The sequence below is a fragment of the Myotis myotis genome, unplaced genomic scaffold (assembly GCF_014108235.1).
Source record: "Myotis myotis isolate mMyoMyo1 unplaced genomic scaffold, mMyoMyo1.p scaffold_m19_p_1, whole genome shotgun sequence".
Taxonomy (NCBI): domain Eukaryota; kingdom Metazoa; phylum Chordata; class Mammalia; order Chiroptera; family Vespertilionidae; genus Myotis; species Myotis myotis.
In genome coordinates, this window is record NW_023416313.1 from 175,139,659 (window position 1) to 175,164,470 (window position 24,812).

The 24,812-nt window shown below is 44.6% G+C and overlaps 1 protein-coding gene across 3 annotated transcripts in view; it reads left to right on the forward strand.

Moving 5' to 3' along the window:
- Nucleotides 1-151: 151 nt before the first annotated feature.
- FAM81A (family with sequence similarity 81 member A) overlaps nucleotides 152-24,812 on the forward strand; it is a 92,650-nt gene continuing 67,989 nt past the window's right edge. Inside the window, exons 1-2 of one of the 3 annotated variants that reach the window (XM_036303291.1) lie at nucleotides 152-287; nucleotides 381-582. The gene's annotated coding sequence lies outside the window, so the exon portion shown is untranslated. Of the gene's footprint in view, nucleotides 288-380; nucleotides 583-21,360; nucleotides 21,380-24,812 lie in introns of those variants that run through there. The other 2 variants (XM_036303298.1, XM_036303308.1) reach the window with 2 other exon arrangements.

Sequence of the window (24,812 nt, forward strand, 5' to 3'; positions counted from 1 at the left end):
TCACTCAGGCATTAACCATTAAGCAATACTCATTCTCCGCCCCACCCCCCGCCACCCCCCAGGGCAGGGGAGGAATGTGGAGAGGAGGACGAGGAACTATGAGGAAGTCACAGGGACAGAACGAGAAAGAACTCCAGGTACTTTTGGTGACTTAGGTCCAACAGGAAAATGGGTAACCAATTAACCTGGGAGATATTCCCACATCCTGTTTTTGAAAGAAAGAAACCATTTTGAAAGTTAGAAACGAGTTGGAACAATGTTGCGTTTAAGCTGAGCTCAAGCAGCAGGTATTTGTTGAGTGTAGATTTTACACTGGGCTATTCATTTTGCTTTGGAAAGTGACGTTGAATTATGTTACCTTTGTGATTACTTTATCCTAGAGTTTTGCTGGACGAATGAGCCCAAATCTCGGCCCCAGAGGTCAAGGGGCATGGACAGAGCACAGGTCAGGATTTGCTCTGGGAACAGTCCCTGGGACAGAGGACATACGAGGGGAGGAGCTCCTTGCCCGTGAGGCTGCGGGGAGCCCGGAGCTGGCCTGGAAGGACTGGAAGAACCGGGCTCTGCGGCGGAAGCAAAGTGGTAAGTAAGTGTACGTCTCCCAGGACAGACCGCTGGAGTCCGCACTGAGAAAAGCTTACCAGCAGTGCAGCCAGAGTCTGCCTAGGGGCGTGATGGTGCTCAGAGCACTGAGGGGAATTCCTCCAGCAGTTCTCAAACTCAGCACCACTGCACCGCTTCTGCAGAGCAGAGCAGAGCAGAGCAGAGCAGAGGAGAGACAACGCTTGGAACCGGCTTCCTCCTCTCACCCTCCGAGGAATGGATTCACGTCCCTGCACCTGGGGGGGGGGGGGGGGCAAGATGCTCTGCCTGAATCTCCCCCAGGCCCACACCTCTGGGTGGAATCTCCTGCAGCCCTTGCTTGAGTGGGTAGGAGGCAAAGGGGGGAAGAGAGACAATCCCGGTGAAGAGCAAAGGGAGACTGGGACAGCGGGAGAGGGGGCGGCTGGGCGAGGGGAGGAGAGGGCTCCAGTGCAGGGGCTGGTCCAGGTCTGCCCTGGGAGCCAGCTGGGCCCCTCCGCTCCTCCCGGGTGTGGGGTTATGCTGGAGAGAGCCGGGCTCCTGAGTGGACAGGGGACTGGGACCCATAAGGCGGAGTTTGGGGCAGATGGAGCAGTGTGTTGGTAAAGGAGATTTCAGAACGTGCCTGAACAGAAGGACTCCTGGGGCACTGTGGGTTTGAGAAGCAGTTTCCAGTCATTTGTGAGGGGGTTTCTTACCTTCAGAATTCGTGTTTCTACCCTGGGGGCTGGTTTCCTGACCAATCAATAGCCTCAAAGATGCAGTGGTAGAGTTGGTCCCCTCCCTGCACTTCCTGTGCTCCCGTCTGCTGTGGGTGCTCAGGGTGGCTCTAGACATCAGGTGGGAAGGCAGAGAGGCCTTCTGGACTTTCCGCTGTTGGCATTCAAATTACTCTGGAAGCTGTTGAGAAAGATCTTCCCTGAGCATTTTGCGGAGAAGAAAATCAATCAAAAATTTGAAAGTGAGAAAAATTCATTAAACACACTTATAACCATGTTACCTTAGGGGAGGTAGGGGGAGGCCAGGTTCAGGCCGAGGGAGCAACCGGAAAGAGCGTCACAGAGTGTGGTTCACACTCACAGCTCCCTGGGGAGAGACAGCAGCCACGGGGGCCTCGCGGGGAAGCCCCAAGGTCAGCCAGGAGGCAGGAGAAAGGGGAACTGCGGGCAAGCACCTTATTGTGGTGTCTGTGGGGAGGGACGGGGGAGCAGGTGAGAGGCTTAGAGGTGACTAATTTGAATCATTTCAGAGGTCCCTGGGACACAGGGGCTGTCCCGGCTGTCTGGTAGCTGTCCTGGGTGGGTACAGTGCGTCTCCAGTGGCCCAGATGTGAGAGCCGGTAAGGTAGGTGGTGGGGTGTGCACGTGATTGGCTGCTCAAGCAAGGGGAACGGACTGGCCTCCGGCCAGGCCTTCGGCACGCAGTCAGGACGGCATGTAAATAAACTACCTGACACCTGTGAACATAAGGATGAATACCTCATTTTCATGTTTTAGGGGACATAAACGTCTCCCCACGTAAGCCTAAATTTGCAGAGTTGGAGCGATTACCTCCTGTCTTATTTGCATGTGAGAGTTGTTAGTTAGGCCTTTGGTGGGTGGCTGTCTCCATCCTCAGGAAAGGGCCTGGCAGCCTCTGAGCTTGGAAGCCGTATCTTCCTCCCCGGGGTTCCTCTCATCCTGAGAGAAGGTGCAGGTCAAGCGGCCGGGAGGCTCTGGTCAGTAGCGTGATGGCTCTCCCAAAGATGCCGCATCCTGACCCCTGACCTTGGGAATGTTAGCTTCCATGGCAAAAGGGAATTAAGGCGGCAGATGCAACCAAAGTTGCTAATCAGCTAATCTTGAGATGGGGTTCCTGAAAAGGGGAAGAGGGAGGCCCGACCAGTGTGGCTCAGTGGTTGAGCACTGACCTATGAGCCAGGAGGTCATGATTTGATTCCCAGTCAAGGCACATGCCCGGGTTGTGGGCTCCTTCCCCAGTGTGGGGCGTGCAGGAGGCGGCCGATCAATGATTCTCTCATCATTGATGTTTCTCTCTCTCCCTCTCCCTTCCTCTCTGAAATCAGTAAAAATATATTTTTTTAAAAAAAGACTGACTGCTAACATCTTGCCATCACTTTCCATCTCTGTCTCCATACCCCCCACCCCCCACCCCCCACCCCTTGCACACACACACACAGCAAATACATAGCATATATCATGTGCAGGGCGCTGTGCGCTATGAAGTCCTTGAATCTTCAAAAGGACCCTTGTGGGTATGTTTCAAAGAGCTGCGGTACTTGGATATTGGAGTTATTCCAAAATGTGTTGGAACAATTCAATTTTAAAAATAGTGTTATGCCAGAAAAGACATCTTTTACAATTATTTGAACTTACGGTGGAAATTTTAGATGTCAACCTTAAAGTGTACATGGGAGTGCATCGTTTTGCAGAACTCTTTCTGCGAGTAAGTAGTGCGAGTTTGTAAAGGACTATTCTAGACTCTCACAGGTGTGTCTTACCTAGGTGATGTGCCCGGGATCACTAAAAAGGTTGGTGGGGGCAGCGGGTTGGGGACAGATGTGATGCATCAGTTGGAGGAGCGCCCGTCATTATCCTGAAAGAATCCTGGGAAATAGCTTAAAGGAAAATCAAAAGGAGAGACCATGAATAGAAAGGACTTCAGCTCAGGGGAGGTCCAGATGGACGGGCACTGAGTAACCAGGCTGTGCTCTCCAGCATCGCATGCAGTCCCTCCCTCAAACGCCATCCCAACCTGTCATCTCCCCTTTCATATTTACTTGATGTTCTTAATGATGTCTCCTCCTTAACATCAAACACTAAGTGTTAAACTTACACTATGATCTATATAGCAATGTGTGTGTGTGTGGGGGGGGAGGGGACTCATTCTATTTTACCAGGGATGCATTAAGCAAGCAAGACACTTTATTTCCTCTTTTGGGAACCAAATTAACGTCATAGCAGAAGTGTCATGGTGCACTGGGGACCCAAAATGAATGGAGATGTAGTTCTAAAATTGACTAATTGACTAATAGACTAGTGCAGAGGCGAGGCCGAAGCAGTGGCAATGGGAAATCTACCATAGAAAAGAGATGCCCTGGATGTAATTTATTCAAACTGATTGTTGCCACCAGTCAAATTCATCAGCTGTAACCCCACCTTTCACCTGTCAGAAAACAGCATTCTCTAACTTACAGGAATAAGTACGCTGGTTCTATGGTGTCTCTTGAATCTATCCTCTCCAAGAGTAAATACAGGAAGCGTAGAAATGTTGTTAGAATTTGCTCTGATCAATAGCTCAACTGAAGTTGCAGAAGTGCTTAAGGGTGGTACAGTGCTCACTTCAGTTCACTTATTTGGCTATTTTTCCTTCCCAATGTCCATGCTAATACGTGGCGTGGTAGAAAAAATCTTTAGTGAATGAGTTGTCTTGCTCTGGTTCCTTTTGAAACCTGGTGACCTAGGGATTAGAGCTTGGGCTTGGAAGCCAGAGGGGCATGCGATTAAGATGACCATCAGTAACTGGTTGTGAGGCTTGGCTGGTGCAGAGTGGGGGTGATGTGCCTTACTCAGGACTGCTGGGAGGAATCAAAGGCCATGGTGCAGAGAGCCCAGGTCCCCGGTCTGCAATACATGGTGGCCAATATTATCTGTTTGATTTGTAATTTGGTTTCTGAATAGACTGACTGCCAGCAAAAATCTTATGCAGAAGACCGATACAAGTCTCTTGGCTGTTATTTTTTCAGTTGTAAAATCACAAATTGATATTCGGGCTTTTAATCGTTACTGGTAGTTTGGTTACTGAAACCATTTCATCTGTTTGATTAACTATTAGATAATAAAACATTTACAAACACCATCTCATTTAATTCTCATGAGAACGTATGAGTCAACCAAAACAAAGAGTCTTATCCTTCTTCTCATTTAGGGAAGTGAAAAGTGAGTTTAAAGGATATTAAATAACTCTCACCTTTATTCTCCCTTTTCCTCTCTAGTACTACCCTCATCCCTCTTCTAGGCACTAAAATCACACATCCTCATCAGAGCCCATTGTAAACGTTCCTCTTCTCTTTTCAGAGGAAAATAACTCATTCTTCTTAGACCTTCTGTAGCACTTGAAGTGTGAACCATATAATTTAGCACCTTATTACTGTGTCTTTCATTTCTTTCCGATGAAGTGTGTGTGTGTGTGCAATATATAAAAAAATATATACATGTAATTTAACTCTGTCCAGCAAGACAAGAAATCTCTCAAAATTAAGGATCGTGAAACTTAAATAGATTTTGGGTCTTACTACCCAGCCCCTTTCCCCCTTCATACTCCCTAGCCTAGAACTGGACTCAGAGTAAGTGCCTGGTGTAAACTGGATTGACTCCCAGAAGGTTTACCTGAAATGATGACCTAGAAAATCCATGGCAGGATAAAAATGGAGACTGGCTCCTTAGGGACTGTCATCTAAGAAGCAGAATAAAATGTTCCTGGGAAAATTGAAATGCAAAAAAGCAAACATGGGCAGGAAACTCATCACTTATATGCAGCTTGTAGCACTGATTCTGGCAATGCCCACCGTGCCCCTGTAACTGTGACCAGGACATGCCTTTAGTCACAGTGTCCCCCAGTCATGCCACTGTGACACTGTGTAGGTGGGGACATCCTTCTGTGGCTTTATGACACTCTGTTCTCCCTTCTGAAGTGATGAGAATTGTCTAAAAAATTAAACAACTCCTAACTGACGGAAGCTAAATATCAACTGGTATTTTTGGAGGCTCTCTTAAATTAGGACAGCTGAGTTTAATGGAAAAATAAACATGTTTTGTACTGAATATCAGTTGCATATTGCTGCATACTGAATATCAACCTACAGAGAATTTTCCCTTTTATCACTTTTCTCCCTGTTTTTATATGGTTTATTATATAATCAAATAGATATTCCTTGTAAATTCCATTACTGGGGTTCTTTTATAACATAAAATCCCAGATTTTTTCCAATGATTCTAATGACCAGGATTCCTATCTCCTAGAGTCTAGGACAGTGGTCGGCAAACTCATTAGTCAACAGAGCCACGTATCAACAGTGCAACGATTGAATTTTCTTTTAAGAGCCAAATTTTTTAAACTTAAACTATATAGGTAGGTACATTGTTATTAACTTAATTAGGGTACTCCTAAGGCTTAGGAAGAGCCACACTCAAGGTGCCAAAGAGCCGCATGTGGCTTTCGAGCCTCGCAGTTTGCCGACCACGGTGACCTAGACCACTGTTCCTCACAGAGTGAAGATGACAAGGCCCTTGAGGATTGTCGAGTTCTGGGGGTCCTGTTCTCCAGGGGAATGCTCCTCAGTCTTTGAGGTGCATAGGGATCAACTAGGAATTCTGTTTCATAGATCTGCGTTTTAACAGAGAAGTGGTGCTTGTACTCCTGGTCCATACACCACATTTTGGGTAGCAATGTTCGAGAATTGGGGCTCAGTGGAAAGACAGGTCCCTGAAAGTTTGGCCAAAGATTCTTATGTGGAAGCAAATGTGGTCCCCATGACTGGAGGTCAGAAAAGTCTTTAAATTCTAGATGTCCCTGCTTTAAAAGGAAGACAAGCTGGGGAAGACCTGAGTTTTTGAAGAAAAAAATGATTAGCAGCTATTCCTCCTCCTCTTCCTTCCCCTCCTCCTCCTCTTCCTTCTTTTTCATGCCTGATAGAGACCAGGGAATCAATGTGTTAATACTCGTCCCTTCTGCCATCAATACTATCTCTGTGACTACCTAGCTGTGGGGCCGTAGGTAAACCACCGGAAATGCTGCAATAACCAACGCGATCTGCATGGCATCTGGTCCCGTGCACTTCACTGCCTTTAGCCCCAGCAGTCCTTACAAACCATGTCATTGTGAGGCAGAGCTTCTTTGACCCCCAGAAAGCTTTAGTGTGGGGCCACCTTCCTGTCCAAGAACTTGTCATTCATTTGATCATGTGGACACAGATAGATCATGTAGGACAAGCTGCCATTGTAGACCTTGGCAATCATTTAGAATAGGAGCTTTAGGTTCCAAGAGGAGGAGCCCCAGGACCTTGGAGTTGGAAGGGCGGTAGCGTCTTCTTAGGGTGTATGTATTAGGAAACAACTAGTGCCTGGGAGCTCTCCCTGGTGCTGCTTAAGGCTTCTCCACAGAAACCTCTTGAATTTCTGCTCTTTTGTCTAAAGCATCCATCTAATTCCTGGCTTGTCAATGTGCCCTACTTGGACTTTTATGCTTGATTATATTTCATATTTTTTTCTGGCCAATACTTGGAGCCTTTTGTTTTGCTTAGGAAAAAGTAGTGAGGTCTTTAAGCTCTTTCTTTGAGGACAGATCTTCTAAACCATTAAACCCTGTCTGTTTATCTATCTATCTATCTATCTATCTATCTATCTATCTATCATCTATCATGTATCTATCTATCATCTCTCTGTCATCTCTGCTTTAATTTGATGTTCTTGACAAGGGAAGGAAAAGAAAGTTCATTGTGGCCATATCTTCATAAGCAAAATAAGGCAGAGGCACATAGTAGGTGTTAATGCACTTTAAAAATTCTGCATAAGACTTATATAAAATAAAATCAACTGTTTAAAAGTGTACAATTCAGTGGCATCTAGTAGAGTCACACTGTTGTATAACCACTACCTCTATCTAGTCCCCCCCCCCCCGCAAAAAAAAAACAACCCAAAACCCACTTAATGCATACCTTTTGAAAGCTGAATGAAAGCAAAGATTACTTGGGTGATTCAGAAGAAATTTCTGCCACTTATTGGATTCACTAGGCAGTTTATTGATGCTAACAATTGTAAATCTCTTAACTATGTGAATACTTTTTATCTTTGTTTTGCCTATGTAGTAATGAAAATAATGATAATACCAGTTATTATTCCTGGAATATTATTCTACTATATGCCAGACACTTTAAATATATTTTCCTATTTAAGCCTCAGAACAATCTAATGAAATAAGTGCTATTATTAACTTTTGACAGAAAATAACACTGAAGCGCCAAGAATTCAATTAACTTGCCCAAGGCCACACCGATATGAAGCTGTAGAGCTGAGGCTTAATCCAAGGCTGTCCGACTCCAGGACCTGATCTCTTAATCACAGTAAAATAATGCTTTGTGTGGACACGTACTTGTTATCTGTGCCAAGCATGCATTTTGTTAAACTCTCAGCAAGCAAAATATTGGCTACATGTACAATCAAGATTGGAAACATGGGAACAAGGAATGAGAAGCTAACAAAACACCAGAAGTCTTCCCAGAACTTTTAAAATCATGATTTATAACTACAACCTCCTTTCTCTTGCATAACCGATTCCTTTTCCTCTAGTGGATCACTACTGGCAAAAAAGAAACCTGCTCTGATGTCCATTTTAAAAACAAACATCAAAACCTCTCTTGATTCCACATGACACCTTTCTGGCTGCCTTCCTATTTTCTGCTCCCCTTCACTACACTGTGCTCACTGCTTCTTCATTCATCTCCCTTCTTTCCCAACCTGCTCCAATAGAGATCGTGTCCTCACCCCTCCCCTGACACAGCCCTCGTAAAGGTCACAAATGACCTCCATGTTATCAAATCCATCGCTTACTTTTTAGGTCTTAACTTGTGAAACTTTTCATCAGCCTTTGACTCAGTTGGCCATTGGGTCAGCACTCCTTGAAACTCTTCTTACGCCTTCTGTCATCATCCTTTTCCGGTTCTCTCTCAACTACACAGGCTCCTCCTTCTCACTCTCCTTCCCTGGTTCTTGGTTCTGATTCTAGGCACCTGGTTCCCCCTCCTCCGCCCAGGCTTAGTTCTGGGACCCAGGCCATTCCCCATCCGCATGTCTTCCCCCAGTGACCTCATCCAGTCCCATGGCTCCCAGTGCTCCTTTTATAGCTCACGCTGTGACATGACTTCTGCTCAGACTCCTCCCAAGTTTTAGCTGCCACCTTGATATTTCTTCTTCAGGTTTAATAGGCATTTCATACTTAACACGTCTAAGACTGAGGTCTTGATTTGAGCCCCTAAACTTGCTCTTTCCACAGAGTTCTCCATCTCATAAATGGCATCATAGTTTACTCAACTGTTCAGATTAAAACAACAATAACAACCACCGCCTTGATTTCTCTTTCCTCCATCCCTAACTCATTCATGACAAGTTGGCTTAACTAACTCTACCTTTACATCATATCAGAAATCAGTTGACTTCTGTGTATCCCCATCTCCCCTGTAACCATTGTAATCCAAACCATCACCATCCCTCACTACTATTATAGCCTTACCTCTAGTTTGTCTGCTTGTTCTTACTACTCATTCATTCTGACAACTGCCACCAGAGCCAATCAGATCAGGTGGCTCCCCTGCTTAAACCTGCCCTTTGGTTCTTATCTCACATAAAACTGAAACGCTTTGCTTCGGCTTTCAAGCTCCTACATACACTGCTCTCTAAGTTCACCTAGTTCCCTACTCTCCCTCTCCTTCTAAGCTCTACCACACCAGCCTTCTTTCTAGTTCCCACATATGCCAAGCCCCTTCTTTCCTGGCTGGTCCTTCTGCCTGTAAATCATTTCGCCTAGATTTTTAAAAATTATATATTTTTATTGATTTCAGAGAGGAAAGGAGAGGGAGAGAGAGATAGAAACATCAATGATAAGAGAGAATCACTGATCGGCTGCCTCCTGCACACCCTACACTGAGGATTGAGCCTGAAACCCAGGCATGTACCCTCACCGGGAATCTAACTGTGACCTCCTGGTTCATAGATCGACACTCAACCACTGAGCCACGCTGGCTGGGCTCTCTTAGATTTTTACATAGCTGACTTTAGATCATTCATGTGTCAGTCCAATATCCCCTTCCTGGAGAAGTCCATGCTAACTATCCTTTCTAAACTAGTCACCAAGCTCCATACCGGTCACTATCACATGGCTTCTTTTGTTTTCTCCATTATCCTCATCACTATCTAAAAATGCTTTGCTTGCTTGTTTATCATCTCTTAAGATATAAGCTCCATGAGGGCATAGACCACACTAACAACTGTACCCTTCATGCCTAGAACAGTGCCTGACACAGCTTAGGTGCCCAGCAGTTGAGGGAATTGAGGTTCGAAAAATAACTTGCCCCAAACCATCCAGTTAGTAAGTGATGAATCCAAAACTTGAACCCAGGTCTTTTTGCTATAAATCCTGGAGTTCTTTTTTTACATGATCATTCATGTAATATGTATTTTATGTAAATGGGTTACCTGGCTTTTTATTATTCATAATTGTGAAATAATAGAAAATATATATTGGTCTCTGCCCTTGGTTCCTGGCACAGAGCTCCTAAAACCCTTGTGACTTCTGAAGCGATAAAAATGTTAGGGGCAGCTTTTGCTTTAATGGATTTGGGTTTTGATCCCTGTTCCTAACACAGGGCTCTTGAAACCCTTGTAATTTCCTGGGTGATAGAGGTGTCTTTTATTCTAACGAGGTGACTCTGGGTGGGGTCTTGCATGCGGGCTGGTCACAGAGAAGACCAAACCATGATTGGAAGCTCAGGATTTTCAGCCCCAACCCCCATTCTCGAGAAGGGAGGAGATTTGAAAATGGAGTTAGTGGTTGGTCGCTCATGGCTATGTGATGAAGCCTCCAGAAAACTCCCCAAAAGGACGGGGTTCAGAGAGCTTCAGGCTGGTGAACAAGTGGAGGTGCTAGAGGGCCGTGCCCGTGAAGAGGACATGGACCTCCGTGCACCTTCCCACAGGCCAGGCCTTCCACCTGGGTGTTCATCTTTGTCTCTTAACATATCCTTTTTATAATAAACCAATAAACATAAGTAAACTGTTTTTCTTGACTTCTGTGAGCTGCTGTAGGAAGTTAATCGAACCCCAGGAGGGGGTCATGGAGCCTCTGATTTATATGGTGGATTGGCCAGAAGCACAGGAGACAACCTGGGCTTGTGATTGGGATCTGAAGTGGGGTGGGGCCAGTCTTGTGGGACTGAGCTTAACCTGTGGGATCTGACACTATCTCCAGGTAGGTAGTGTCAGAGCTGAGTTAAAGTGTACAGCACCCAGCTGGTGTCACGGAGGAATTGCTTATGTGGGGAAAAGCCTCCACACATTTGGTGATGGGAAGTGTCAGAAGTGAGTGTTCCCCATGAGTAAAAATGGAAAGATTCACAGGAAAGAAAAACACAGGTGGAGGGGGAAACTAGGTAGTTTTTCCTTATTCAATAATGTTTATAAAAAAAACTAACATGAAAGTTTTTTCTTGCTCTAAAATATTATTATAGTTGCATACACACATCACACTTTCTTTATTTTTTTAATATATTTTATTGATTTTTACAGAGAAGAAGGGAGAGGGATAGAGTTAGAAACATCGATGAGAGAGAAACATCCATCAGCTGCCTCCTGCACACCTCCTACTGGGGATGTGCCCGCAACCAAGGTACATGCCCTTGACCGGAATCAAACCTGGGACCTTTCAGTCCGTAGGCCAACACTCTATCCACTGAGCCAAACCGGTTAGGGCCATACATCACACTTTAAATTAATATGCTATATATCTGGAAAATATTTTTGTAGTAATACACTTTTTATTGTTGTTGTTAATCCTCTCCTGAAGATATTTTTCCGTTGATTATTTTTTTAGAGAGAGTTGAAGAGAGAGGGAGAGACAGAGAGAAAGAAACATCGATGTGAGAGAGACACATGGATTGGTTGCCTTCCGTACTCACCCCAACCTGGGGCCTAGGATTGAGCTGTAACTGAGGTAGATGCCCTTGATGGGAATTGAACCCGGGACCCTTCAGTCTGCAGGCCGACGCTCTATCCACTGAGCCAAACCAGCTAGGGCACACTTTCTATTTTTAAAAAAATATTTTTTTATTGATGTTAGAGAGGAAGAGAGAGGGAGAGAGCTATAGAGGCATAAATGATGAGAGAGAATCATTGATCTGCTGCCTTCTGCACGCCCCCCGCACCCCACTAGAGATCGAGTCCAGGCACAACCCGGCATGCGCCCTTGACTGGAATTGAACCTAGAGCCCGTCAGTCCACAGGCTGACGCTCTATCCACTGAGCCAAACTGACTAGGGCGCACTTTCTATTTTTAACGAGCTAAAACTGACAGAAAAAGCAATTTACTGATTTAAAATAATATATTGACAGAAAGAGAGAGAGAGAGAGAGAGAGAGAGAGAGAGAGAGAGAGAGAGATTTGTTGTTAATGCATTCATTGGTTGAGTCTTGTGCCCTGACTGGGGATTAAACCTGCAACCTTGGTTTATCAGGAAGATGCTCTAACCAGCTGCACTACTAGGCCAGGGCTATATACTGGTTTATTTTTTATTTTTGGTCAGAAAGTTATTAAAACATATTTGAAACAATTTACCTTTCAGTCAATCCTTTTACATTCTCTTGAACAAAATTATTTTTTAAATTAGTGTCTTAAATTCTCTAAAAAAAAAAAGGTTTCATAATGCCATTCTCAAATGGAGGAATTGTGGTTTGCTAACCATACATTTTGAATGTGCCCGAAATAGAAATACAGAAATATATATGTTCTAGGACAGTGGTTCTCAACCTTCCTAATGCCACGACCCTTTAATACAATTCCTCATGTTGTGGTGACCCCTAATTTCATTGTTACAAATTGAACATAATTAAAGCATAGTGATTAATCACAAAAACAATATGTAATTATATATGTGTTTTCTGATGGTCTTAGGCGACCCCTGTGAAAGGGTCGTTCGACCCCCAAAGGGGTCTCGACCCATAGGTTGAGAACCACTGTTCTAGAAGGAAAAGCAGTAATAAGACTCTTAAATAACCTGAGGATTTTCAAAATAATAGGTACATGTACTTAAAAACTACTGTATGATTTTTTCCCCTCATAACTCTAGGGGTTTTTTTTTTGTTGTTTTTTTTGTTGTTTTTTTTTTTAACTTTTTGCATCTAAGAAAGACATATACTTAGTTTGTAAAGTCCAATGTGCTGGTACTGATGTCCCTTGGCCTCTTGCTGTTAGACTTCATCTATTGGCTTCACCCGGGAGCATGATGATTCATTCAGCTTTCTCGATGCTTCCGTCTACCTTCTGCCACATACATCTCTTCTCCCCCAGTCTCCTCAATATAGCGACATAACACTTTCTGATTAAGCTAACAATGTTTACATAATGTCTGTTGTTCAGAGCTGAGCCAAGTATGATTGTACAACTTGTTTTTTTATTGTTGTTGTTTTTAAATCTTGGCATGAATAATTGCCTCTTTTGGCCATTGTTTTGTTCTTTTTGTGCTTTTCCCCAATTCATCTACACACTTTCTGAATGAACTATAATTTCCCTCACTGAGGTCAGACAGATGGATTATCCGTTTCTCTCTCTCTTTCTCGTGTTCTTAGGACAGCCTCCTGTGGTGCTCTTCTTGCATCTGTCTCCTCTGGCTGCTCTCCATGAGGCCCGTAGACATCAGTCCTGGGTTCCTTTGATCAGATTCCTAAGAATGCCCTTTGCATTGCCTTGGAGTGGATCTTTCACTTTCTGGACCTGTGTTTATTTCTTTTTGGTTTATATTATCATATGGTTTACATTTTGCAGTAAATTCCTCAAAAGGGTACATATAGGGAACATTTTTTTTTTTAATTAGTGTATATGAAAATGTCCTTATTTTGCCCTTGGACTTAATGGGTAGTTTAATTGGAAGTGGAGTTCTAGAATTGAAATAAGTTTCTCTCAGAATTTTAAGTGTCTTCCAGTGTGACTATTGAGAAATCTGACATCATTCTGACTCCTACCTCTTCATACGTGATATATAGGGTGTCCCAAAATTGTATAGACACTTGAACAGCTGATAACTCACTTAATTTTGAAAATGAGCTGTATGTTAATAAACACTGATTTTATAATCATTCCAAGTGTGTGTACATTTTTGGGGGGAGATTTTAGGATATTCTCTTTATCTTTAGTTTTCTGAAATTTTAAAATGACTTGCCTTAGTATGGGTCTTTTTTCATTTACTATGCCAGGTGCTTGGTGGTTCTGTTCAATCTAGATATGCATGTTTCCTCAGTTAAAACTTTGGTATAATTTCTGCAACTTTAGGGGGCTTACTATGGGCCATTTTATTAGTTGTCCTGCCCTTCAATATTGCTCAGAAGAAATGCTTATGTTGAAGATTTTTAAAAAGCTTTACTTATAATTTTCTCTCTTTAAATTTCATAAAAGCTGATAGATTTTATGGAATTTTTTTTACTAATACCATTATTATTTTTTTCCCCTTGGAAAAAAGGTAGACTCTTCTTTGGAAAAATATTATTATTATTATCTTATTGATTTCAGAGAGGAAGGGAGAGGGAGAGGGAGAGGGAGAAAGAAACATCAATGATGAGAATCATTGATTGGCTGCCTCCTGCACGCCCCCTACTGGGAATTGATCCCTCGACTCGGGCATGTGCCCTTGACCAGAATCAAACCTGGGATCCTTCAGTCTGCAGGCCAATGCTCTATCCACTGAGCAAAACCAGCTAGGGCTCTTCCTTGGAAAAATAAATGTCTGATTATGTTAAGGTTTTAAACTTAAAATGAATTGGCAACAATTTTGTATTTGTCACTGGGACCTCTCCAAAAAGGATGTTCTGACTTTTAAAGTGTATCTCCATGTAAAAAATACATAGTTGAACGAATATTAATTGGTTGCTCACCGTTCTGTCTAGATTTGGGAGAAAGTGCTCCCTGACTTCTGATGTAAAAGACAGGAGGAGATACTCATCCGGAGCAGGGCCACATCTACTATTGATGCTGAGCTCAGGGTAGACGGGTGGAGGAAAGAATCTTAGGCAGAACCCAGGCCAGGTGTAGTGGGCTAGAGAGGTGGAAGTCTTCCTTATTCTGGAGATGCTTTGAAATCTTACTTTATAGTTCATGACAGTAAACTAAGCAAGTAACAGCAAGGGCCAGCTCATTGTCTGCTGATGGTTGGCATGGTGGTGGTCATTGATTCCTGGCATTGCTGGCTGCAAAATAAGCTTCTGTCTCAAAATAAGAGATGTTCATTGTGAGAAGAATGACTTCAACTGGCAGTGGGAGGAAGAAGGATGGGCCAGTGATGTCATTTCTACCTCTCCCAGAGCACCACATACATAAGCCTTCCCCTTTTAAGGGCCTGGTGGATACTTACTTGGTTGAATCATATAGGTGGGGCAGGAAGGATTCAGATAAATAAGGCAGCAGCCAACCTGTGACAATCTCACTCATTGTTCTTGGAGAGGAGAGACCTTGTCATTTGTGTTAGGTGCAGCCAGAAATGATCCAGGATATTAGGAGCTGGATATGTACATTGACTAGGACATTGATAGCTACATACAAAGGAAAGAGATGGTTATGGGTGTGGCTGACACCAGAAGGATACTTAGGAGGATTGTTCCAAGATAAGCAACATCAGTAATTGTGTGAGGAATGAGTCAACCAGATTAATTACGTAATTTTGTTCCATAAGGACTAGTAAGATAGTTGAGCCAATATTAATTTTGGGCTTCAGGAAAAAGTAATAAAATTTATATGATATTAGATAATAAATGACATTAAAATAGTATCCTAAGCTTTTTACATGAACTGGTGCTTTTGATCTTTATTAGAACCCAATGAGGTCGATGCTACATTAGCCTCATTTTTACAGATAAAACTGAGTCAAAGAGAGGTTAGGTGACTTGCCTAAGCACATACCAATGGTTTCCAGCAACTTTACAGCATGGATCCCTCTAAGGGAAAAAAATGTGTTAAATTTATGAGTTGTACGGGGAAGAGAAAGCTATGTCCTGAGCATGTAGTCATGATAACCTACGAAATGACAATGTGGGGCTTCAGGTCCTGAGAGAAAATCCTACAACCCATTCACCTTCTCTTGGGAAGTCTGTTATATGTGCATGAAAATGGTGAATGTATCCAAATGCTGGAGGGGAAACAAAGAGAAATTCTTCCTATCATGTAAGAGCAACTGCATAATATTAATTTATTTTAAGTGCAGGATATGTATTGTCTATTAATATATCACTCGATATACCTTTGGCTGGCAAGCATGCACTAATCAAGAACTTGCTTTATTTTCATTATTTAAGGAGATGCTCAAATACCAAAACAGTTTTAGCTCTGTATATTTCAAAATAAAGATTCTTTTATCAGATTCATTTGGAAGATTACAATAAATCCTCACTCTTTTGTTTGTGTCGACCTGAGATAAAGGTTTAGAAATCAGATAGCATGTTAAAATTAGCTTGCTGTCTCAAAATAATTTTTAAATATGTTTCTATTCATAGTCTTTGACATCTGCTATCATTGGGGAAGGAAAGGGAAAAGGAAACAACATTTATTTAGGTCTCACTATGCCACACATTCTACATATTGAAATTTGTGAATGAACGTCAGTCTCATGTGGTCGCTGGTTAGAGCACAGGCTGTGGCATCAGAGGTGCCCACGTTCAAATTCAAGCTCTAGCACTTACCAGCTTTGGGACCTTGAACAAGCCTCAGTTTCACTCATAGACTGTTGCCATAAAGAAATAAAATACTGCACGTAAAGCATTTTGCACAGGGCCTGACCCATAAACATTGGCTATTATGACAATAGGGACAGGGTCAAGGTGAGGTGAGTGAGGCACTTGTCACAAGTGCAAAATTTAAGGAGGTTCCCCAAAAGCTCAGTCATGAAGATAATATTTTAATGCAGTATTTTCAAAGTCAATGATAAACAAATTTTTTTTAAAGAACAGGACTGATGTTCTGATTTTTCCTTCTCCCAGCTTCAATGTGGCTTGGCATGGCACCGTACACTGTAACATGTATGTTGCATATATTATTGTGCATGGGTATTGTCATTTCTTTTGTTGTTGAACAGAAGTAAAAGTTGTCTTTTAATATTCTTCCCTGTGAGGGTCACTGTCCAATAATGTACAACTTGGCCGAGAAGCTGAAACAAGCGCATCCGTTTATGTGCGGCTTCATTGTCTAAACTGTGGTGTCATAACAAGGTAAATAAACACAAATGCTTGCGGAACTGTATTGAATTGGGCCATTGTGGCATGAAGTTTCAGAATCGCTTAAAGACATATATGTATATAGCGCTCATACGGAAAATAATACAATAATTAATAAATAATACAAGAATAAACTCTGTTTCACATGCAGCTGTTAACTACATTTGCCCCACCCTATATAGATCTTATTTTTCTGAAAATTGTTGGAAAGAAATGTTTTCCAAAATCAATGTGAAAAGGAATTTTCTATAATGCTCCCCTGCACTAAGCTGGGTTTTGGTTGAATCCATTTTATTATAAGGTTAGTCTAGAATTTCTGCCCATAAACTCTTTGGACAAGTCTTGCTTTATTCCAGATTTTACCCTCTAGAGAGTAGTGTTATGACTTATATGCTATGCCAGCACAACCCAGGCTGACTCTGCCTTCTTATGTTCACCAGCAATTATGTAGGTTAAGACACAAGTAACACTTCCCAAATTAACACTACTAGGAAGAATCTTTTTATTTTAAAAAATATATATTTTTTTTATTTCAGAGAGGAAGGGAGAGAGAGAGAAAAAGATAGAAACATCAATAATGAGAGAGAATCATTGATTGGCTGCCTCCTGCACGCCCCACACTGGGGATAGAGTCCACAACCTAGGCATGTGCACTGACCTGGAATCGAACCACGACCTCCTGGTTCGTAGGTCAATGCTCAACCACTGAGCCACACTGGCTGGGCAGGGAAGAATCTTTTAATATTTTATGCTTTCCCTCCTGGTTGTGCCTTAATTGTAGTTTCTTTTAAACATCTTTGTGAGATAGATAAGACACCAACAAGTTCATAAGCAAAACATAGTATTTGAGAGAATTAGCCAGCACATGAAGGGAAATGATTAGTAAAAACAAGTAAGTCAACTACAGTTTACTCAAAACATATGAAAAATCCATTCTTTCTCCATCAAAAGAAGGGAAAAGTGGGCTTTCCTTAATTCTAAGATGTTACTACTATCAACAAAGAAAAGCCATAAAGAATAACATATGTTGTATTAACTGATTGTTAACCCAAGGTTTTAGCTGGTTATTAAGAGAATAATGTCATAGGTCTGAACCCCACCTTTGCTCAATGTAAGATTTCTCTTATTTGATGAATTTTTAAAAAGAAAATGGATATCGCGATGATGGAATTAATGGCAGGATTTAGCTTGAGTTAATGCAAAATGATATGTTGTGCTCTCCATTTCTTTTTTTTAAAAATATGTTTGTATTGATTTTTAGAGAGAGAGGAAGTGGGAGAGAGAGAAACATTGGCTGCCTCCTGCATGGCCCCTACTGGGAATCGAGCCCACAACCCGGGCATGTGCCCTGACTGGGAATCGAACCAGTAACATCTTGGTTCCTGGGTCAATGCTCAAGCACTTAGCCACACCGGCCGGGGAATGCTCTCCATTTCTTCACAACTGCGACAGCACAGGCAGACGCAGAGACTGTTTGCTCCTATCTTGAAAATGTCCACTTGGCATTAGAAACCTCTTTATGGGTCTTATTTTTTCACCTTCCCTACACTGACCAACTTCTCTACAGAGTGACCTACACTTGCTCTTGCATTTATCCAGTTGCCAATCTTTTTTTTTTTTAACCCGCAGCAATCTGATAGCTGGAGAATATTTTTCCTGACTGCTGGTAGAACCTGTCACCTTGAACCTTTCCCCCTGGAGCGTCTCTGACATTGTGCTTATCCTTATGTCTCTGGTTCTTTCTCATTGTTCCCTTTGTAGGATCCCTCTCGCTCTTTTTGGACCCTATATAGGACCATTCTTTGTAGGGCAATCCTTTGGCACCTTATTACTAGAGAGGAACACTGTGTGACACCATGTGACAGGCCTCACAATGGATTTTGACACCCCACTGAGTTATAAGCCTTGATTGAGAATTGCTGACTGTAAGGTAAAGTGCTCACTCTTACCCAGCCTGCAGGGCTCACCACCTTCTTGGCCTGCTTTCCAGCCCTTTAACAAATACCACTTTTGACCTATACAAGCCCTTGGCCTCTACCTAATGAGTCTGCTTGCTGCCCTCATAGATGCCCTGTACATCATGTCTTTATGACTAGTAGTGGTGCTGAGACACAGGGAAGACCAGAACTCAGTTATGCAATAAATAACTTTTAAAAAGCCCCACAAAACTCCACAGTATCTAGCACCATATACTGCACAGGGTATTTGTATTTAATGACTGGTTAGTGAATAGTATGACAGCTAACACGTTTATAAAATTGCTCTCTTGGATGAGCTATTTTTGGTAACCTTTGCCAGTATAAAATAATTTGTGAGAAATCATAGCTTTTAAGTTAAAGTAACACAGAAAAATCTATTTCCTGTAATGAGTCATTATCAAATGATTCTGGAAAAACAGTTCTTTGAAATTTATCCTACAGAAATAATGTAAGAGTTGGAGAAACTAGGGTAGGTTTAAATCCCTGTGCACTAAATTTCATCCCCTCAGATTCAAAACGATCACCTGGAAAGGAAAAAAAAAAAAAGTTAGAAGTGGGAAGTCATGGGTCTGGTTTAAGGCTACTGTGAAACTTCAGGATTCTTACTGAGGAATTCAGTTTGAAAGAGCTACAATTTTTTTTAAATTTTAGATTTTACTTATGTGTATTGGTATTGTTTTTGAGCAAGAAATTAGTCAACCTACCAGTAAATAAAAGGGTGTATATAGGTGACAAGGCCCCCTCACCTCCCAGCCCCTCTCCTTCTCTACTCTGGAGAGTGATGGAATCTTGTGGCAAGTAATGCAACAAAGTTATGCTCTGAAGGCCAGCAGAGTAGCAGGAAGGAGTTTCCTGTTTAACTGATGTTACTCTGAGAACAATAAGGACCCACTATTACCCTTCTAGGAATCCAGGAATGGGTGCCCTGAGGTTCTGACTCCAGGAGGAGTGGCAGGATGGAGCTGGGACATGAGGAGAGGGTGGAATAGGAAGCAGAGAGAGGACATGAGGCAGAGGGGTCTCTCTTGTGCCCATCTGAGTTGCACACCCTGCACACTGGAAGGCAACCTGATTGGGGACAGGCAAGAAGCATCTGAACGTTTCTCAGGACTGGGTGAAGGGCTGTGTTTGCATGGGCACTTTCCAGTGACACCTGCACACCCTTCCAGACATCGTGACAAGTTACATATGTTTCAAATATATTGCCACTGGCAAAAAGTTACTGGGGGTACTGTTATCACTATGACGTAGGATTCAATTCAATACATGCATATTTACTGAGTGCATACCATGTGACAGGCGGTGGGAAGCTGAGGGAGAAAAGGAAAGCATAATCAATCATTGTGCTAAAGGGATGCATCACAAGTCTCAAGGTCATGAACTCTCCTTAGCACAATGGCAGTTTCACACGTGTCTGTGATTATTTGATTACCGCGTCTCAGGCTGAAGCCTCTATGAGAGCAGAAAGCAGGTGTCTTTTTCTTCTCTACCACTGTGTCTTAGCTTAGAGGGAGGCAGTTTCTAGCATTTGGCAGGCATCCAATAAATATTGCTGGCTGAAAGAATGTTAGGGATGCGTGAACCTTTTGTGTGTGTGTGGAGGGGAGTATTATCCTGTTTTATAGGTGTTGAAACAGCCACAGAATACCCAAGGCCACACAGAAATAACTGCTGGAGAGAGGACTCCAAAACAGCTCAGTTAAGCTTCACAACCCAGGGTCTTTCTACCACGTCACGCTCCTTCCCCTGGGTGGAGGGGCTCAGACAGACAAGGAAAACCTATCCTGGGTGAATACTAGCAACACGACAGAGGTACAAACCGGAGGCGGTGAGGCCGGCAAAGGTGGGGGGTCCCCAACTCTGCTTAAATTAAATCCCGCTCGCTCGGGGAGGAAGCAAAATTATGAGTGGATTGGCTTGTGCATCCTGCTGAGAATGCAAATAGAAAGGAAGGTGCAAAGAGTTAGGACGCCCTGGGAGTGGGGATGAGGCGGAAGGGAGAAGGAAAGGATGTGAGAAAGAGGGCTGGGAGCAGGGTCTGTCTGTTGCGGGCAGGCACAATCCTTGGTCCCTGCGGCGGGTATCAAGGTGTTTCATCAAATGACGACACCTGGCAGGCGCGAGGGTAAGTTCACCTGCACAGGTGGGGCGTCGACGCCGAGCTGTTTCCCAGACAGTGGCCTAAGAAAATAGCTCCTCCCAGTGTGCAAGGGTGGGCGGAAGTAAATAATGCCTTTTGGGGGGGGGGGGGGGGTTCCGTCCACAGGGATATCAGAGCTCCGAAGAGAATTACAGCGCAACCACCGCGGCTGCTATCTTCATCAGGCACCATTTCAACACCTCTCCCTGCAAGCCCACCAGCCCTGCGACAGGATCTATTTTCCTACCAGCGAAATCCCCGCCCGCCCAGTGCGGGCGCGGGGCTGGGGGCTCCGGGGCCGACGCCGGCGAGGGGAGAGGCTATTTTGGGTGCGGGAGCGCGGCGGGCGGAGGGCGGCGCCGGGCGGGGCGCGGGCGCGCGGGGAAAGCCTCCAGCTCGGGCTGCCACGGCAACCGCGTCCAGGCAACGCGCCCGGAAGCCGCTCGGGCGGCGCGCGGCGGCTCGCGTCCCCCGGGAGCCGCGAACCCGGCCGGGCCGCGCGCCGGGCCAGGCGGCAGGCGCGCGCTGATTGGACGGCGCTCCCCGCGGCGCGGGCCCGCAGCCGGGCTCCCCGCACAGCCCGCGCCGGCGGCCACCGCACCCAGCCGCGCCCGCGAGGACCAGGGGAGCCGCGGCGCGCCCGCCCGCCCCCCCGCGAGGGTGAGTGCCGCGTCGCGGGCCCCCGACTGGGCATCCCGCGGTCCGGGGCGGCCGGTGACCTTGGGGCAGCCCCCCGGGGAGATCTACTTGGGGGACACGGAGAGACGCGCGTGGCCCGTGTGACCCGCTGCCGACGAGAGGGTTCACTGCTTGCTGACGCGCAGGAATGAAGTTAACCGACATTGCATTTTTGCGGGGGCTGGGGAGAGGCTGCATGCTAGCAAACCCGCGGAAGCCCCTAGCCGAGGGCTTGTTTGGAGGAGCTAGGGTGGTGCACACATGCCAGGGAGCTGAGTGACCTTGGACGGGTCAACCTACCCCCCCCGCCCCGCTTCGTTAAGAGGAGAGGCTTGGGTTCTTCGCAGCTCCACGGTGCTGTTGTGCCATTGCACTGTGAGACGACAAAGGGCCCCGAAGTACTGGCTCTGCAGGTACAGCATATACAAGGCTTAACCATGTATATTGTACAAGGGCGCCCATGAATTGGTTCTCAAGTGGCAAGAAATGTTACAGTTTTGTAGACGATTATGGAGAGAAAGCGGTAGGTGGTCCAGAGAGTGACTTCTCAAGATGCCCAGGTTAACACCTCCTGGGTGCTCTAAAGTCATGAACGAAATCAGGCTTAATACTCCTGAGTTCGTTCCTGTAGTTAATCTAATAGGAAACTTTGTATCTGAATAAGTAGAATCAAGACCCAATAGTGGCAGGCAGCAGCAAATTAAATGAGTCATTTCTTCAATATGCATGAGGGTGTGTGTGTGTGTGGTGCACGGGAGTGCCTGGCTGGGATCACGCCTTCATCTTATTGTCTGTGTATGTCAGTATTGGAGATTATTTCATAGGAGTCACCAGAAACAATGCTAGCATGACTTGAACCCACAGAAGTGCAGCTCTCTCTGGAGCAGAGGCAGCTTGCTCTTAAATAAGAGTTGGGTTTGTGACAGTAAATATATTCCTTACTGAGAACCATCCCTAGGATTTGCACATGTGTCGTCCTTCAGGACCCTGGCATGGAGTGTGTGAGCGTGTGTGTGGTGCTCCTGAGACCCAGTAGGCTGTGACACCGCTTCTATTTTTAGCGTTGGCTGGTGCTAAAAAGACACCCAGGCCCCTTTCTGTATCCTCAGCTTATACACTGAGGGAATCCCTGGTCCTTCTCACAGCCTCTGGGGTTGACTCTTCTCGCTTTCTGCTCTGAGGCTGTCCTTGGTATTCATCCCAGTCTGGTTTTATCGGTCTAAAAAGGTGGGTTGGGAAGACAGCATTCTCGGTGTTAATGATTAAGCTTCTGCAAGCTTGTTTACCTGAGGGCTTAATAATCTTTAATGGCTTACATGTTAGAAATCTGATAGCATCCAGACAGAAAAATTCTTACTCCCCAGGAATTCAGCCACTAAGCCTATAAACCCTTAACGAATCACACCTCACACACCAGGAACCCTCATGAACTTCAGCCACCTCTCTCTGTAGGCCACTAACCTGTGTGACTCCAACCCACCGCTCAGTCTCGTTTCGTACATCCTACAGCCATACTCCTGTATTTTCACTTTTCTGAGGCGGAGCCCATCTCCTGTCCCCCGCCCCCGCCCCCAGCACTAGAGCCCTCTCCCACTTCACCAAAACATGGATTGGCCTCCCCCTGGCTTCTCAGAGCCACCTCCAAACCGTGAACCCACCACCGACAAAGTCTTTAGAGAGCATGCTGCCTGCTTGTGCTCCACACCGCCCTTCTCATCTCTCGTCAGTGCTTGCCAAACCTGCAGGCTCCTCAGGATCACCTGGAGCATTTTGGAAAAAAAAAAAAAAAAAATGTGGCTCTTTAGACTCTCCCAAACATTTCACATTAGAATCATCAAGGTAGCAAGATGTATGAATCCTTATTTTAAAAACAACCCCCCCGCCCCCCAAAAAAAACGAAGGGGGAGAAAGGAAGATGGGGAGAGAAAACAGCTCCCCCCGGTGAATCTGATGAACACACAGGTTTGGGAATCACTTCCCTTGATGCTACAAAAAAAGTAACAGCCCTGCGGGGGGTGGCTCAGTGGTTGAGTATCGACCTGTGAACCAGGAGGTCATGGTTCGATTCCCAGTCAGGGCACATGCCCGGTTGTGGGCTCGATCCCCAGTGGCGGGTGTGCAGGAAGCAGCCAATTGATGATTCTCTCTCATCATTGATGTTTCTATCTCTCTCTCCCTCTCCCTTCCTCTCTGAAATCAATAAAAATTATTTTTTTTTAAAGTGACAAACAGGCACGAGCAACTGGCTTGGTTCTCTTTTCTACCTTGTCTCTTGCCAGTGACTTTGGGGGTTATGTTGAGGCCCTATTAATTCGATGACCTTGAAGTTCCTCAAGGTCCTCAACATCAACTCCCATGGCTTGTTGAGTCTTGGGAATTTCTTCCACCTTTAAGATCTGGACTTCACCTTGGACTTCAGCCTGGTTATCTGACCACTGCCCCCGCATCCGCCTGCACTGCACTAAGGTTAGCCATCACCGAGGACTCTGGTCTTTCATTGCTAGCTGTTCACTTCATTTCTCCACTTGGACCTTATACGTTGCCAGCCATTTCAGTTCTGTCTGGAATCCCAGAACCTTTGTCTTAACACGTTGGACTTCTCATTTGGCAGTCCTCAGTCCAAAATCACCCTCATTACCTGCTTTATCTCCTGCAGCCTGCCAAGTTATCCAGGAGAAAGTCACAAAGACGGGAAGACTGATTCCATTCAACATTTAAGCTGGCTCTACTCTAATTTCACCAAGGTCTAGCTTTTCTGTGAGGAAAAAAAAAATCAAAAATCAAAAATTAAAAAAAAAAAAATCCTTGGTTAATTAGCTCCGGACTGCATTCTTTTAGAGCAGTGGTTCTCAACCTGTGGGTTGCGACCCCTTTGGTGGTCAAACAACCCTTTCACAGGGGTCGCCTAAGACCATCCTGCATATCAGATATTTGCATTATGATTCATAACAGTAGCAACATTACAGTTATGAAGTAGCCACGAAAATAATTTTATGGTTGGGTCACAATATGAGGAACTGCATTTAAAGGGCCAGAAGGTTGAGAACCACTGTTTTAGAGGTGATGCCAGACTTTTCCAGTCCTTAAACTTCCAGTCAGTTTCCTTTCGGGAGATAAGCCTTTCTTCATCGATAAGATTAAGGAACTCCACGTCCCTGGTGAGTGCCCTCTCCCTCAGGATAAGCTCCCAAAGTACCCTCCTCACCTGAGCCTTTGTCTTTGCCCATTTTTGTCCTGCTTTGTTTTCTTTCTCCAGGGAAGAAAACACTTCTCATTCCCCTCCCCAAACTAACCCACATGCGCCCCACACTCTCCAGCCTCTGGAGCGCTTCCCTCCCCCTCGCCTCTTTTGGAAACTTGCTCCATTTGTTACTCCCTTCAGTTTCTTCCATCCCTCCTTACCCTGCCCCGCCTC